This window comes from Triticum aestivum, chromosome 4A (assembly GCF_018294505.1).
Source record: "Triticum aestivum cultivar Chinese Spring chromosome 4A, IWGSC CS RefSeq v2.1, whole genome shotgun sequence".
NCBI lineage: Eukaryota > Viridiplantae > Streptophyta > Magnoliopsida > Poales > Poaceae > Triticum > Triticum aestivum.
Window position 1 is genome coordinate 428,999,665 of NC_057803.1, and position 15,292 is coordinate 429,014,956.

Genomic DNA, 15,292 nt, shown 5'->3' on the forward strand with positions numbered 1-15,292 from the left:
GTGGAGGGGTGGTTGAACAGGACCCAGTGGTGTGGAGGGCTGGATGACCAGTAGACGGTGGAGGGGTGGTTGAACAGTAGCCGGTGAAGTAGCGCGCGGTGGAGGCTGGATGAATAGGAGCCCGTGGAGGCTGGATGAACAGGAGCCCATGGAGGCTGGAGGAGGTCGACAGTGGAGATGAACAGTATCCCGTGGAGTCCCGTTTTGCGGTACGCCACACCCCTCCCGATGAACAGGACCCCCGCTTTGACCGTAGCACTCCAACACAAGTCCGTTTCCTCCGTTTTGCGGTATGCCACACCCCTCCCGATCAACAGGACCCCCGTTTCGATCGTAGGAGGTCTGTTTCCTCCGTTTTGCGGTACACCAGACCCCTCCCGATGAATAGGGTCCCGTTTCGAACGTGGCCGTCAAACACAAGGCCGTTTCCTCCGTTCTGTGATACGCCAGGCCTCGTTTCCATCGCCTATTCCATCCAAGCCCTCCCGATGAACACGATGCATTCCGTTGCCTCCCCATGAACATGACACATTCTGTTGAATCCCCATGAACACGACGCATTTCGTTGCCTCCCCATGAACACGACGACGACACTGTTTCTCCGTTCCAGCCCAGCCATGTACACGAGCCCTGGCCGTACGTATGCGCGAGTAGGCGTTCGAGACCCCGCCCGTATGTAGACATACGTGGCCGTATTTTCTTTCTTGCACCCTGGCCGCTGTATGTACGTGTAAATGCTACGTGCGCGCCTCTACTACGACACGTGCGCGCCTCTACTACGACACATGCGCGCCTCCACATCGACCAGTATGTACGTACACGTTCGCGACAAGAATGACAACGCTACATACGCTTCGACCAGGTGGGTCCCGACTGTCAGGCACTTCCTTGCCTGTGAAGATGTAGCTGGTCGGTCCCAGCAGTCAGGGGGCGAATCGTTTTTTTTGCCCGGATGCACTTCCTTGCGTGCGAAGATGTAGCTGGTGGGTCCCATCAGTCAGGGGGAAACATTTTTTTTCTCGAAATACAGTGGCCCGTCCGATGGGTCCCAGCTGTCAGGTGGAGGAATCATTATTTTCCGCGTAATAAGGAGGCACTTCCTTGCTGCGGCCGTGGACCCAGCTATCAGCCTCTCCACGTACAGTCCACGTCCGATGGAAGTCATTCTTTGACCACGTTGACCACGCCGCGCCGAGAGCACCAGGGCGGTGGACGACGGCGAGGCCTAGGAAGGGGACGACACAGAGGCAGGGAAGACTCGGCAGTTGTTTCCCACGCGGAGGGGAGTACGACTGTACGAGGGTTTACTGGTTCGTCTGCCGTCACCGGAGAATAACAGCAGGTGTGGGTGAGTAGAGGGATGGCTAGGCCAGCGATGGGAGTATGGTCGGGCGGTGAGGCCTGCGCGGCAGCACAGCCGGCCGCGAGGAGGAGGGAGCAGGCAGTCCCGCCGGCACTTGTTTGAGCGGCTGGAGCAGGAAGAGCAGAGATTGAAGAAGCATGACGGCCGTTGGATGGACATTCAACAGTCAGTGCTTGTGCGTCAACCTTTTTTTAGGAAAGCCTCAAATCTGTGGAAAACAGCATACAGCCCATCTGCCATTATTTCTAATAATTTACAACCCATTTGCTAATTCTTAAGGTTTTTTTGGAGTCCATATTCTTTTTGTTAGCATTACAACCCATATTGTGGCAACGGTTAAAAAATTATACGAAATTTTGCATATTTCGGTGCGGTCCGAACTGTTTTTAATCCCGAAATTTCGACTCACATTCAAACTGATTTTAAAAATAAATGTATATCAATATAAAATCCAACAAATTCTCCACGCATAAAAATTAATGTAATTTAAAATCTTGAAATGAAAAAAAAAGATATTGAAACTAATTGCCGGTTTGATGTGTTTTAAAAATGTACAACCCATTGATCATTACTGATGGGCCATTTTCTCGGCTAGCCGAATGAAAGCTCTCCTCGTCTTGAAAGATTTGCAGCCCAACAGGCCTGACAAAGTGACTTACTTGGCAAATCACAAAAAACTGGGCTATGGCCGTGGACCGAGCTGTCAGCCTCTCCATGTACAGTACTCTTCCGATGGAAGTCGTTCCTTGACCATGTTGACCACGCCGCGCGGAGAGCACCACGGCGGTGGACGACGGAGAGGCCTAGGAAGGGGACGACGCGGCAATGGAAGCCCACGCGGAGAGGACTACGAGGGTTCACTGGTTCGGCTGCGGTGTGAGGCTGCTGTCGCCGCAGGGCCTGGCCAGCGGTGGGAATAGTAGGGGCGATGAGGCCTCTGCGGCAGCACAGCCGGCCATGGGAGGCAGGAGCATGCGGCACGACCGGCGCTGCTTTGGGCGGCTGGAGCAAGAAGACTAGAGATTGAAGAAGCACTATTGCCGTTGGATGGACATCGTACGGTCACTGGAGCTAGAATCGTTCATATTGACTAAGTTGACAAAGCCCTTCGTCCCCGTCAACTTAGTAGGCCCACAAGTCAGCCTCCCAGCAAGGTGGGTCCTAGCTAGCCGGGGGAGTATTCATTTTTTTGTGCGTAATAAGGAGGCACTTCCGGTGGGTCCAAGCTGACAGTGGGGGAAACATTTTTTTTGCGAAATACGGTGCCCCGTCCGATGGGTCCCAGCAGTCAGGGGGAAACGATTTTTTTTGCAAAATACTGGTGGCCCGTCCGGTGGGTCCCCGCTGTCAGGTGGAGGAATAATTATTTTCTGCGTAATAAGGAGGCACTTCCTTGTGGCTGCCGTGGACCCAGCTGTCAGCCTCTCCACGTACAGTACTCTTCCGATGGAAGTCGGTCGTTCACCACGTTGACCATGCCGCGCCGAGAGCACCAGGGCGGTGGACGACGACGAGGACTAGGAAGGGGATGACTCGGAGCCGGGGAAGACGCAGCAGTGGATGCTCACGCGAAGAGGAGTATGAGGGTTCACTGGTTCGACTGCGGTGTGAGGCTGCTGTCGCCGCAGAATAACAAGGGGTGTGGGTGAGTAGAGGGATGGCCTGGCTAGCGGTGGGAGTAGTAGGGGGCGGTGAGGCCTCCGCGGCATCACACCCGGCCACGGGAGGCAGGAGCGCACGGCATGACCGGCGCTGGTTTGGGCGGCTGGAGCAAGAAGACTAGAGGTTGAAGAAGCACTACGGCCGTTGGATGAACATCGTACGGTAACAGGAGCTAGAATCATTCATATTGACTAAGTTGACAAAGCCCTCCGTCCCCGTCAACTTGGTAGGCCCACAAGTCAGCCTCCCACTATGCTGGGTTCCAGCTGGCAGGGGGAATATTCATTTTTTGTGCATAATAAGGAGGCACTTCCTTGCGTGCGAAGATAGCTGGTGGGTCCAACATGTCAGCGGGGGCCACTTTATTTCGCGAAATACAGAGGCCCTTCCGGTGGGTCCCAGATGTCAGTTGGAGGAATCATTATTTTGCGCGTAATAAGGAGGCATTTCCTTGTGTGCGGCCGTGGACCCAGCTGTCAGCCTTCCACGCACAGTCTACTTCTGATGATATCGTTCGTTGACCACGTTGACCACGCCGCGCCGAGCGCATCCAAGGTGGTGGACGACGGCGAGGCCCCGGACAGCAACGAGCCAGAGATGGGAAGACCCGGGAGTAGAGTCGCGGACAGAGAGGTGTATGAGGGTTAACTGGTTCTAGTGCGGTGTGGTTCGGCAGTCGGTGGAGAAGAATAGGAGGTGTGGAGGGGTGGAGGGATGGCCTGGCCAACGGTGGAGTAGCGCTTCATAGCGAAGCGTGCTAAGCAGAGCTGCTAGCAGCAGGTGGCGGGAGGTGGTCCCGGCGGCGCTGGAGGAAGAACACGAGAGATTGAAGATAGATGCCGGTCGTTGGATGTAAATCCAACGGCTAACATGTCAGAATCATTTGTTGACTAAATTGACAATGACTTGCATTGGCTTCGACCTATTGGCCCACATTTCAGCCTCCAAAAATATGGCACGTATTCAACCCATTTTTTCAGAATTTACAGCCTTTTTTTGTGTGGTAGAATTTATAGTCAATTTGATCTTTTTTTTGAATTACAATCATTAGCTGGGCTGGGTGAACAAATAATGTAGCGTCCATGCGGCCCGTTTATTTTATTTCCTAAAAAATTACAGCCCATTTGCACTTTCTCGAAATACACGATTTTGCTGGGCTGATTCTAATTATAATGTTGGGTTGGGCCAGCAATGTTATCAAAAAATAAAAAGGTGTTGAGCATTTTGTTATAAATATATTTAAATAATAAGCGATATTATTACATTCATCCTTAAATTTACAGTCTTACCATGCTTTATATAATAACATATAAAATAATTGTTTTTAGAAAAACAGGGAGCATCTCCCCGGTTCCATTGCTGAGAACGGAACCACAACATATTCTAATACAGCAGCTCAAAGAGCAGTTCGAAAGTAAAGGTAGAAAAGCTACAAACTAGGGGGAGTGGATGAACAAGTTCTCTGAATAAGACAAATCACCCGAGCGGTGCCAACGGCAGAGCGGATAGAGCACTCAAATGACACAAGGAGGGTCCAGCAAAGCCTTCATGGTCTTCAGCCGAGGGGCCGTGTCAGCCTGCGGCGACTAGTAAGCAAGCGGAGACACTGGGCTGGAAGGCGTAGCATGGTGGATGTCCCTCTTTTTCGGTGCCAGGTGCCCATCATCTTCATCAGAGATCTTGAGACGAGCCCACGGGTCCAGCCCCAGAGCAGGTCGAGCCTTGTTCAGCCACAAGTGATCGCCAACGGTTTCTAGAGGGATCTTGTTAGGGTTTCCACGAAGCTCATCAACTTGTCCTTATCCGATCCGAAGGAGAGAATCGCTCAGTTCCTCACCATGTTCCTGATCAACCTCAAGACCCGCGGAATGGAAATACAGGAAGTGTTACTAAAAATCATAGCATTTTTATATTTCCAGAGGCATCAAAGAACAGCTGAGCTAACAATGTTTAAAACTGAGCACTTTTTGGTAGCAATCCAGAATCTGGCGAGAGATTCGAAGGATGAGCCAATCTGACTAGAGAAATATTCCTCAATGTGGGCCCAGAGATGTTTAGCAACTATAGATTCAAAAAATAGGTGAGAACAAGACTCTTGTTCCAAGCAGTAAACAAAATTAAGGGGTTTGATGATGTGTCCCTTCCTAAGGTTATCCCTAGTCATCAATTTGTTTTTGGAGAGAAGCCAGAGAAATACATGAATTTTAGGGGGAACTCTCAATTTCCAGACAAAAGGGATAAACACGGGTTGAATCCCTCTAAAGTTGATAACATGATAGAGGGAGACGGAGGAATACTTCCCCTTATTGTCCAGCTGCCAAATCAGGGCATTCGGCTCGGCAGTAAAGGTAATGCCTTTGGCAATTTCCTCCAACAGGAACCATTGTTCCATGAGACTATCACTAAAGTTCCTTCTAAAAGAGAGTTTTAGGCATTGACCGTCCCAAACTTCATTGACACTTTTGTTAAGCTCATTGCAGACAGAGTAAATAGGCCAAAATTGGACTGCTAGGGGGATGTGCCAAACCAAGTATCTTCCCAGAACCCGGTTCTGCTTCCATCCCCTATGTTCCATCTGTAGCCAAATTTCACAGCATGCATTATAGATTTTAATCCTTTCCAGAATCTAGAGGTCTTAGGGTTGGAGGAAGGGACAAAAATATTAGGTTTATTTCCTAGGTATTTATGGGCAATAAGAAGCTTCCAGGGTTTCAGGTTTTCCTCATAGAATCTTTTAATCCAAGACCCTAGAAGACAGATGTTAATTTCTTGGAGGTTAGGTATGCCTAGGCCTCCAAAATCTTTTTTCATAGAGACTAGGGCCCAATTAGCAAGGTGTAGCTTCCTATTTCCCTAAAAATCATTCCACAAGCAATGAGACATATGAGAATTGATGAGGTTCACTGCCCATTTAGGGAACTTGAAGAAGGAGAGGAGATACACTGGAATGCTAGCCAAACAAGCTTGTATGAGGATTAATCTACCTCTGTAAGAGAGAAGTTTGCCCCTCCACCCAACAATCCTTTTAATGATTTTAACCAGAAGGGGTTGGATATCCTCTCTCCTCAGTTTATCATAGTGGAGAGGGATACCTAGGTACTTAATGGGGAAGTTACCTTTATTACAGAGTAGAATAGAGAGGAAGTCAGCTAACTCCTGATCATCCATGTTGATAGGGATGAGTTCACTTTTAGAGTAGTTGATTCTCATGCATGAGACTTGTTAAACCAGGTTAGAACAGTTTTCAGATTGCTAGCATGTGTGGAGTCATTGTCTAAGAAAAGGATGGTATCATCTGCATATTGAAGGCAGATGATGCCACCAGGGCAGACCTCAGGACAGAGCCCTGCAATCAGACTATGATCAGCAGCTTTTCTCAGCATTTTAGTAAGAACGCCCACTACTAAATTAAACAAAAGCGGGGAGATGGGGTCACCTTGCCTAAGGCCTTTACCAGCAAGGAAAAAATCACTTTCACAGTTATTTAACTTGACCCCAACAGACCCCCCATGAGTAAGTTGATAGATCCAACTCTCCTCTATGAAAGGCTTGGAAAAGATCTAAGAGATCATTTTTCACCAAGTCCCAAAAATGCTGGTAAAACAAGAAGGGAATCCCATCAGGACCAGGAGCCCCATCAGGATAAGAGCTAAAAATGGCTTCCTTCACCTCTGTCTCTAAAAAAGGGGCTTCTAGCAGCTCATTTTCAGCAGGAGAGACTTTTTTAGAAGTAGAGAAAAAATTGTTTTGTAGAGAGAACCCAGAAGGGTTTTGTTTCTTAAATAGGTCTTTGTAGAAGTCACTAGCCACTTTCAGCATCTCATCTACCTCAATAACAGGGCCATTAGGGCCATCAAGGGAGTGAATGAGGATTTTCCTCCTCCTCTGGTTAGCTACCGCATGGAAGTAAACAGTATTTCTATCACCCTCCTTAATGTTCCTATCTCTAGACCTTTGTTTGGCTTTGATTTCTTCTTGAAACCAAATTTTCTTGAGCTCTCCATGGACAAAGTTTAATCTATTAGTCTCAGCCTCAGAGAGATCAGTGGTTTCTGCCTTAATATCTAGAGAATCAAACTCAAGGAGGAGAAGTCTTTTGTATCTTCTAAGATTAGCTTCCTCATTGGAGTTCCACCCTTTGGTAGTTCTTCTAAATCTCCTGATTTTGATCTGCCAATTTTCTAGGGGGCAGCTGCTCCCAGTAGGCTCATTCCAGATTTTCCTGACTAGCTCAGTAAAATCTTTTCTAAGCAACCAGCACTTTTCAAATTTAAAACTATTGCTCTTTGGAGTTTGGTTAAGACCAGAGTCCCAGAGCAAACGAGTGTGGTCACTACCACATCTGGGTAGAGCTCTACAACTAGAAAGGGGAAAAACTATCTAATTCTGTGTCACAGAAAATTCTGTCAATGGTGGACATAATCCTGGAGTAGCACTTCCAACATATCTAGCAGAACTGTGGGTTTTCCTTCTGACGGGGCAATTCTCAACTTTATGGGTAACCATTTTGCAGATAAAACAACTCTTGGGCTTGACACATTTATCCAAATGATGTCCTGGTTCCCCACAGTTGTAGCAGATCACCTCAGAGTATGCCATAAGGCCCGAAGCAGGGGCAGGAGCAGTTTTTTGGATGTCCTATCTCTTCTTTTGCTGATTCTTGCCTTGAGATTTCCCACTAATCTGAGAGTCAGAACCACCAGCAGATTGATCTTGGGCAATTACAGGAGCCTGCCCAGATTGTGCCCCCATTTGGGGCAGAGGTGGGCCGTACCACTGCCCAACCGACGCTCCCCCCATTGTGATAGGGGAAATTCATCGGAGTTCCTGGTTCCTTCTCATCCTCCAACCAGATGTTGTCTCTCAGGAAGTAGAAATAACCACCAGACAGCTCAATTGAAGCAGATTGCAAGCCTAATTTCAATCTTCTGCAGGTTTGGGGGAGAGGTAAGGTAGGGGATCCACCTGCTCCGGCTCCGATGGCGTGCTGGTGGGCAGGAGTCCAGTCAAGCATTCCCATCTCGCAGCACGGCGTGGATCTCCTGAATTCACTTCTCCTTTCGCCCATCGAACGAACGCAATCGGCGGCTCACTAGGGTGGGGCATCCTGTGCTTCTCCGAGAAATCTCCTTCGAAGTAGATCCGCAGGGCTAGATTCAGCAGCTCCCAATCCATATGATCCTTGCACATCCGATCATACCTGCACGAGTGAGAGAATAGATTCGGTCCCTCCTTGGCTTCCTCCCTCGCAGCTTCCTCCTCTGCTTCCCTCCATTCGCGCATGCACTGGGTCCAGGAGAGAGCGTTGTCGCGGATCCGCATCGCCCACTCCCTCCATCTCCTCCCTTGAGTCTCCTGCAGCACCGCCGGCGCGACGGAGTCGAGCGGCTGGAGCATTCGCGGGAAGGCTTTGTAGACATGTGGGAGATGCATCTTGTACATCTGCCTGTCTTCCAGCCATTCCCCCGTGGATATGGCCGGCGACTCCATGGGGCACGCGAGCGGACTTGCTGAGGGGGGCAGGCGTGCCCGGAGTCAGGAGGCGGGGGGTGGCGGCGAGATCTATGGCGGCAGCAAGGGTGGAGGTAGTGGCGGGGGCGGCGGCGAGGGTGGAGGTGGTGGCAGGGGCGAAGGGGATTGCGAGAGCGGTCATCTATTTGCCAATTATGTAAACTAAATAGTCAACATATAAAATAATTTAAATATATATAATATAGTTAGAAGGGAAACATAAGTTGGACCTGTCGTTCCTATTCTTATATAGAAAAATAGAACAGACCTCTGCGTTTTCTACAAAAAATACATAAATTGTGCTGCCAAAAATAAAACCTCGGATGGGAGGTCCATGGGCCTGTCGCCCGTCATGTATCGACCGGCCTATGGACCTCCCATCCGAGGACGTGGGCTGCGCATGTTAAAAATGAAAGCCTAGACGGGGCAGCCCAAAACCACGTCCAACACTTGCCAAAACTTTGTCCCTCTTTTCTCTGTGTTTCGCACACTCGACATTGTGTGGGCATTTTGACTGTGCATCATATGAAGATGTGCTATGCATGAATGTTGATCAGCATGATATTAACTGGGTGGTAGTTCCATTTTTGACCATGAATAAAACTTCCAACATGATGTTAACCCTGTTTGAAAAGGCCGTGTTAATATAAATGCTCTGCCCCTGAAAGTTGCAGTTTCTTATCTGAAACTGAACTTGCAGTTTCTTATCTGAAACTGAAACTTGCAGTTTCTTCTCTGAGAATCACATTGTCTGCACTTTTATACTCCTATGAAACTACATTTTTGAAGTGCTAAAAATAGATATCTAGAATTCATAAAATACTTCATATGCTCAATACTACAAATCTGAAATTCAAAAGACATTCATATCTGAAAGTACTCTCAAAATACACAACTCAAAACACAATTCATAACCTGCAAATACTGACAACCCTAAGCTCCTCCTGACAATTCACAACTTGCCCGACTATTGGGCTGGGGGGGGCAGCCCCCTCTTATTCCTCGGCGGTAGACAACCGCCCCGTGAGATGATGTGAATGCGAGGGAGAGGATGGCGGGGAAGTGTCGTCGGGCCAACTCCTTTTTTCCTCTTGCAATTGGGTTCGGTCGACGAAGACTCCACCGTCTCACTCTGGCAGGACACCCTCACAAATGGCACCCTATAAATGCTCGATCCTTCAATCTCTGGTGGATGCTCCATCTGGGATCGATACTCCCACCACCGCTCCCTCACGGTCGGATTCGGTGAATCTATTTGCTCCATGGCCCAGAGGAGCAGCTCTATGTACTCCGGCGCGACTCCCTCCAGGAGTATCGCTGCCTTTTCGCTCTGTTGCAGATATTTGGCCATGGATGTCGCCGTCGCCGCTAGTTGGTCCTTGTTGTCAAACCAAGACTGTATCTCCAACATCCTAGCTAGCTTCACAGGGTCGCCGTCTGCGATCCTCACGTATTGGTTATACTCCTCCATCGATCTACTTCTCCATAGCACCTTCACTCGTCGGCGGTGGTTTTTGAATGGAAGAGGAGAGGAGCAGCGCTGGTTTTGGATTAGAGCGGGAGAGGAACGACGCTGGTTTTAGACTGGAACAGGAGAGGAGGGGCGGTGGTTTTGAAATGGAAGAGGAGAGGAGAGGCGCTGCATTTAGATTGGAATAGAAGAGGAGCGGCGGTGGTTTAAGAGGAGAAGAGCGGAAGAGCGGCGCTGGTCTTGGAAGTATTTTTTTGTTGTTTCGCGTATTTTGGGTCAAAGTTTGACCACGTACTGTATTTGACAAGCAAAATGTGAATGCATGTCACCAAAAATTGTATCGTTTGGTTCGTATCTGAATGTACTTTCAAATTATACTCCCTCCATTTTTGTATACAAGGCCACAAACTCATATTACAGGTATCAAGGTAAAAACCAATGCTATGTTTAAGTCAATGTTGCATGCTAGCTTGTCACCTTGATTGTCGTGTTAATTAATGTGGTTTTCTCTCCCAAGCACAACAAGCCAACCCTCTTACTCCTCATTGGTTGATTAATGTTGGGAATGCAAGCTAACCTTCTAACTCTCGCATGCAACTATACGAGGCAAACGCCATCAATTTTGCCTCGATTAATGTTAGTGGCCTTGTATAGTTGCAAATTGTAGTTTTGATAGTGGCCTTGTATACAACGTATAACATATATTTTATGTGCGAAAATCATGGTCAATTATGACCCAGAATAAAAGGGAGACTAGTTAATGTGGGGTCGCTTTCTTAATTGAAGGGTAAATTGATTTTGATTTTCATCCAGTCAGAGCGCGTCGGCCCTCTCGTCCAATCCTAAATCGCTACCGCACGCTCCTCTCCCTCTTCTCCATTGCAAAACCACCTCCTCTCCTCTCCATCATCTCCATTCCAAAACCACCGTCTCGCCTCTCCCTCTTCTCTATTGCAAGACCACCGTCTCTCCTCCATTTTCTAGACGCTTTGCTCCATGGCGCGGGCGCAATCCATGGATACAAAATTAGTATACTGTATACTATTTAAAAGTCGAGGGCGGGGATTTTCCTACACGGTAGGCGGCGGGGCAGTTCCGCCTAGTCGGTTCGACAGAGATGCGAGAAGACGAGGGAGTAGGCTGCTACAAACGTAGGGCTGTGTGATTTGACAGCGAGTTACTGCTGGACAGGCGGGGCCCCGTGATTTGACTTGCCATTATCATTTTAACTGTGGCGCTACGACTGGCGTGAGTCTCTCAGATTCCTGACCACCTCCATACAGGTGCCTCTCCCAATGCTCCACCATGTAGTAGAGGCTAGCTCTTGCATGAGAGCCCACTTCTCCACTTTTTCCTTTCCTCTCTTTCCTCCACATATGCAAAAATGCCATGTAAAGCGCACTATTGTACTTACTTTTACTTGCTCCTACAGGTGCTTAAGCTTGCCACATAAGAATAAAGTCTGATGTGGCAAGTTAATCAAGAAGAGAGAGACTAGTTTGGTGACCCAAGGAAGAAACGGTGCTAAGCGCGTGTACCTAGGCGAAAAGACAATTTTGAGTCTATAGCTAATTAAGTGAAGCAAACTTAGCAACACCATTTCATTGGAAGAGGTCACTCCTTGGCAAATGCAATAAATACACGCGCTTAGCACCGTTTCTTCCTTGAGTACGAAGAAAGAGATAGAGGGGAGTAAAAAATACACTTATAGCCAACCTTGTTGTTGTATGAGTGACTAAGTGATGACTATGTATGACATGCCAACATCAGATAGCCTAACGCACCGTGTTAAATCTCCAAGGGCGCGACCACGCGAGCGACGCGATGGTCATGGTAGGCGCGGCCATGATATGGCTGCTGGCAGCCCTTGGATCTGAGATCAAACGGTCGCATGCTAAGTTGCTGAAAATTTGCAGAATAACCCTCCAGGATAGGATATTCACCCATAGGTCTAGAATCACGCCATGCAACCGTTCGATCTCAGATCCAAGGGCTCTCGGAAGCCCATATCATGGGAGAATGAAAAGCCACTACCCTACCATTCGCACCCTGGCAGTTCGCTCCTACTCGACCCCGCATGTCCTTCAATACTACGGCGGTTCGCTCCTAGTCGTCCCGTCCATTCACATTATGACAGTTCCACTAATCCTAACCCTCCTCCCAAATCCATGGCATCCCAAATCTCCACGATCGGTGGTGAGTACAAGGTTAGAACCATCACTGGCGATGAGTTCGACGTCATCTACACCCGTTCTTCCGCGATGGTGAAAGGATGCCTTTCTCGCTTCAGACGCATGTTCAAAGACTCAGATGATGAGTGGGTCGCTGGGCTAGATGTTGAGTACACCACAGTCCTGGGACGAGAGAAGGATCTAAAGGACGAAGAGAGGAAGAAGCCCGCTGTGATCCAGGTTTGCGTGCATGACTTATGCTTAGACTACCACATATGCCATGCCGACGTTGAGTGCCAGGATTTTAAGGACTTCCTTGAGAGCAACCTAGTCAAATTCGTTACTGTAGACTTTGGTAACGACAAAGAAGTCCTGGATCGGATAGGCCTCGTTGTAGGCAACACCTTCGACCTCTAGAAGAATCGGCTGGTGTCCTTTCGTCAGCCTTCAATGCTGACCCTGGCAGGAGCCATGGTTCATCCTTCATACGGTAAACTGGAGAAACCTCATTACACGTTTCATCGTCATGCATGGCAGCAGAATTTACTAGATATAGACCACATCCACTACGCTGCAATGGATGGCTACCTTTGCTTCAATATCTACAAGGGTTGGATGAAGAGCAACAGCCAAGTGTGCGGTTCAAGCAAAGAAGTATCGGCCAAGAGGAATAGGGACAAGGACGAAGTCGAGGACGTGGACGAGGACTCTGAGTAAGGTGGCAGTGTCGTTGCTGATGGTGGTTCTAATGCAGTGTCTACCGAATAGTTGCAAAGTTTAATTTCAGGTATGCTTAATTTAATTTGAGGGGTGTGTTGTGCTGAGCCCCCAGCACAACTATGTTATGTTTCTTCTCATTACTTTAACTCTTCAGTACGTACATACTAGTATTTCTTACATTTCATCTTTTAGTTGGTATAGTACTACCACTCGTTTCTTCACATTATATACGTACAATATATATGACCAACATCATATAGCCAGCAGTTTAGTTGTCAAAGAATTTCAGGGTGCTTAGTTTTGTCAAAGAATTCCAGGATGCTTAGAGGGTGCTTGGATCCAAGGGACTTATTTTAGTCTGACTAAAAATAGTCTCTTTAAGAGGCTAAAGTTCCAAGCACCCCTGACTAAAGAGGGGCTAAAACTAGTCTTGAGACTAAATTTTTTTAGTCAGGGGTACCCCTACTAAAATGTGGATTAGTCCTCTCTCTACTCATTTAACTCCTCTCCTTTAACATAGGCGAGTTCTGGATTGGAGGATAATAAATGCTCATTAACTTGATTTTAGCCTTTTTAGTATTTGGATCCAAGCATGGGTGAGGCTAGCATGTTTTAGTCCCACTACTTTTAGTCATGGGACTAAAATGTATCCAAGCACCCTCTTAGTTTTATTTGAGGGGTGGGTTGTGCTGGACACCATTATTGTGACTAGCCTTTTTAATAGTACTATATGCATAATTTGGCGACGAGCGCTCTCTATATGTACCACCTTTTTTTTAATTTCAAGTTTTGCTCCATGGCGCAATCCATCGATACTACTGCTGTACAAAAGTATACATTTTTTTAAAGGCTAGAGGGCGGGGCAGTCTAGCTTGGTCGGTTTCATGAGAGGCAAGGGCCTTTGTGATTTGATGGCTCATTACTACTGGAAGGCGGGGCCTTGTGATATGACTGCTCGTATAAATGCGCTGACGACCTGATCGAGGAGGAGCAAAGAACCATGCGGTATACTCAAGTTTTCCACTGGAGTAGTACTGCGACGGAGGAGCACGAAACACGGCAGCCCAGTGCCATATGGCGATAAAAATGATCTAATTTGCTAGTCATCTCATTGTTAGCATTGTTCTATTCATTCCCTCAAAAAAACATTGTTCTATTCATGCCTCGCAGAGAACGTGACACGTGCGGCGAAATACCCAAAGCAAAATAACACAGCAGCAAAAGAAGAAGGTAGATTATCACCCCAAATGATCTAATTCACCGCGGAGTCGTAACTGCTTCTTCATCGCCTCCACGACCTCCATCTCCTTGCGCGTCTCCTCCGCCATCTTCATCATTGTGTCCATGACGCGGCATTTCTCGACGCAAGCCTTCATCATCTGTTCCACGGCCATATTACGTACGTTGACAGCAGCCGTGTGCTCGATGCGGAGCTTCGCCAACTCTTCCTTCTGTTCCATGGCGAGGGCTTGCAGCATCTTCATCGAGGAACTACTATTCTCATGCAGCTTCTTCCAGCCGGCATTCTTCTCCTTCAACAGGTCGATCTCGGGGCAGAGCTTCGCATTGTCCTCCCGAAGTCACAGGATTTCGCCGGTCGCCTTCTTCTCCGATGCAATGCTCTTCTTCAGCAGCATCACCAAGCCGGCGGTCAACTCCCCCTGCTGATTGAGCTCAGCGGGCATGTCGTCGAGGCTCTCCTTCAGCAACTCCATCAAGCCTTGGATGAACTCCTTCTGCTTATTGAGCTGATCGGGCATGCCGTCGAGGGATAACGACTCCAGCTCCGCCGGCTCGGCATGTTCGCCTCCGTGGCTAGGGCGCTCCTGGGAGCCATCGCCTGCCCGTGAGAGATCTTTCGAGGTCTCTGCGTGGCGGCGAGCCCTCTTTTTTCCGCAGCCTTGGTTGCCGCTCCCTTGTTACGAGTAGTTCTCGACCTAGAGCTCTGCTCACCGGCCATGGCAACGATGGACGAAGAAGAAGCACTTATGAGGAGGAAAGGTAGAGTGATTTTCGGTTAGGTAGTTCCCCTTTTTATAACCTAAGTACTAGCACTAGTACTAATACCTGCATAGTGGGAACACGTTCAGGTTTGGTACATACTACTAGTAGGTGTGAGAAGGCTTTCGAATGTGATGGGAACAAGGTAAAGATTAATTGATGGTTTTGGTTTCGAGGCCCGAAACGGCTCCCGATGAGTTTAGCGGTACATAAATTTCAAGTACTACACTGCTCAAATGCGTAAATATTATGTCACTGTCAAAAATTGGCACAAAATATGAAGGAGACCAATGGAAGTACTACTAGCAACCCACGATTTAACTACTCGCATGCGCGTAGTGGGGTAGTAATGTCTTTCTTCCACCCTCACGTCCACTGAATTTGCATGCACCG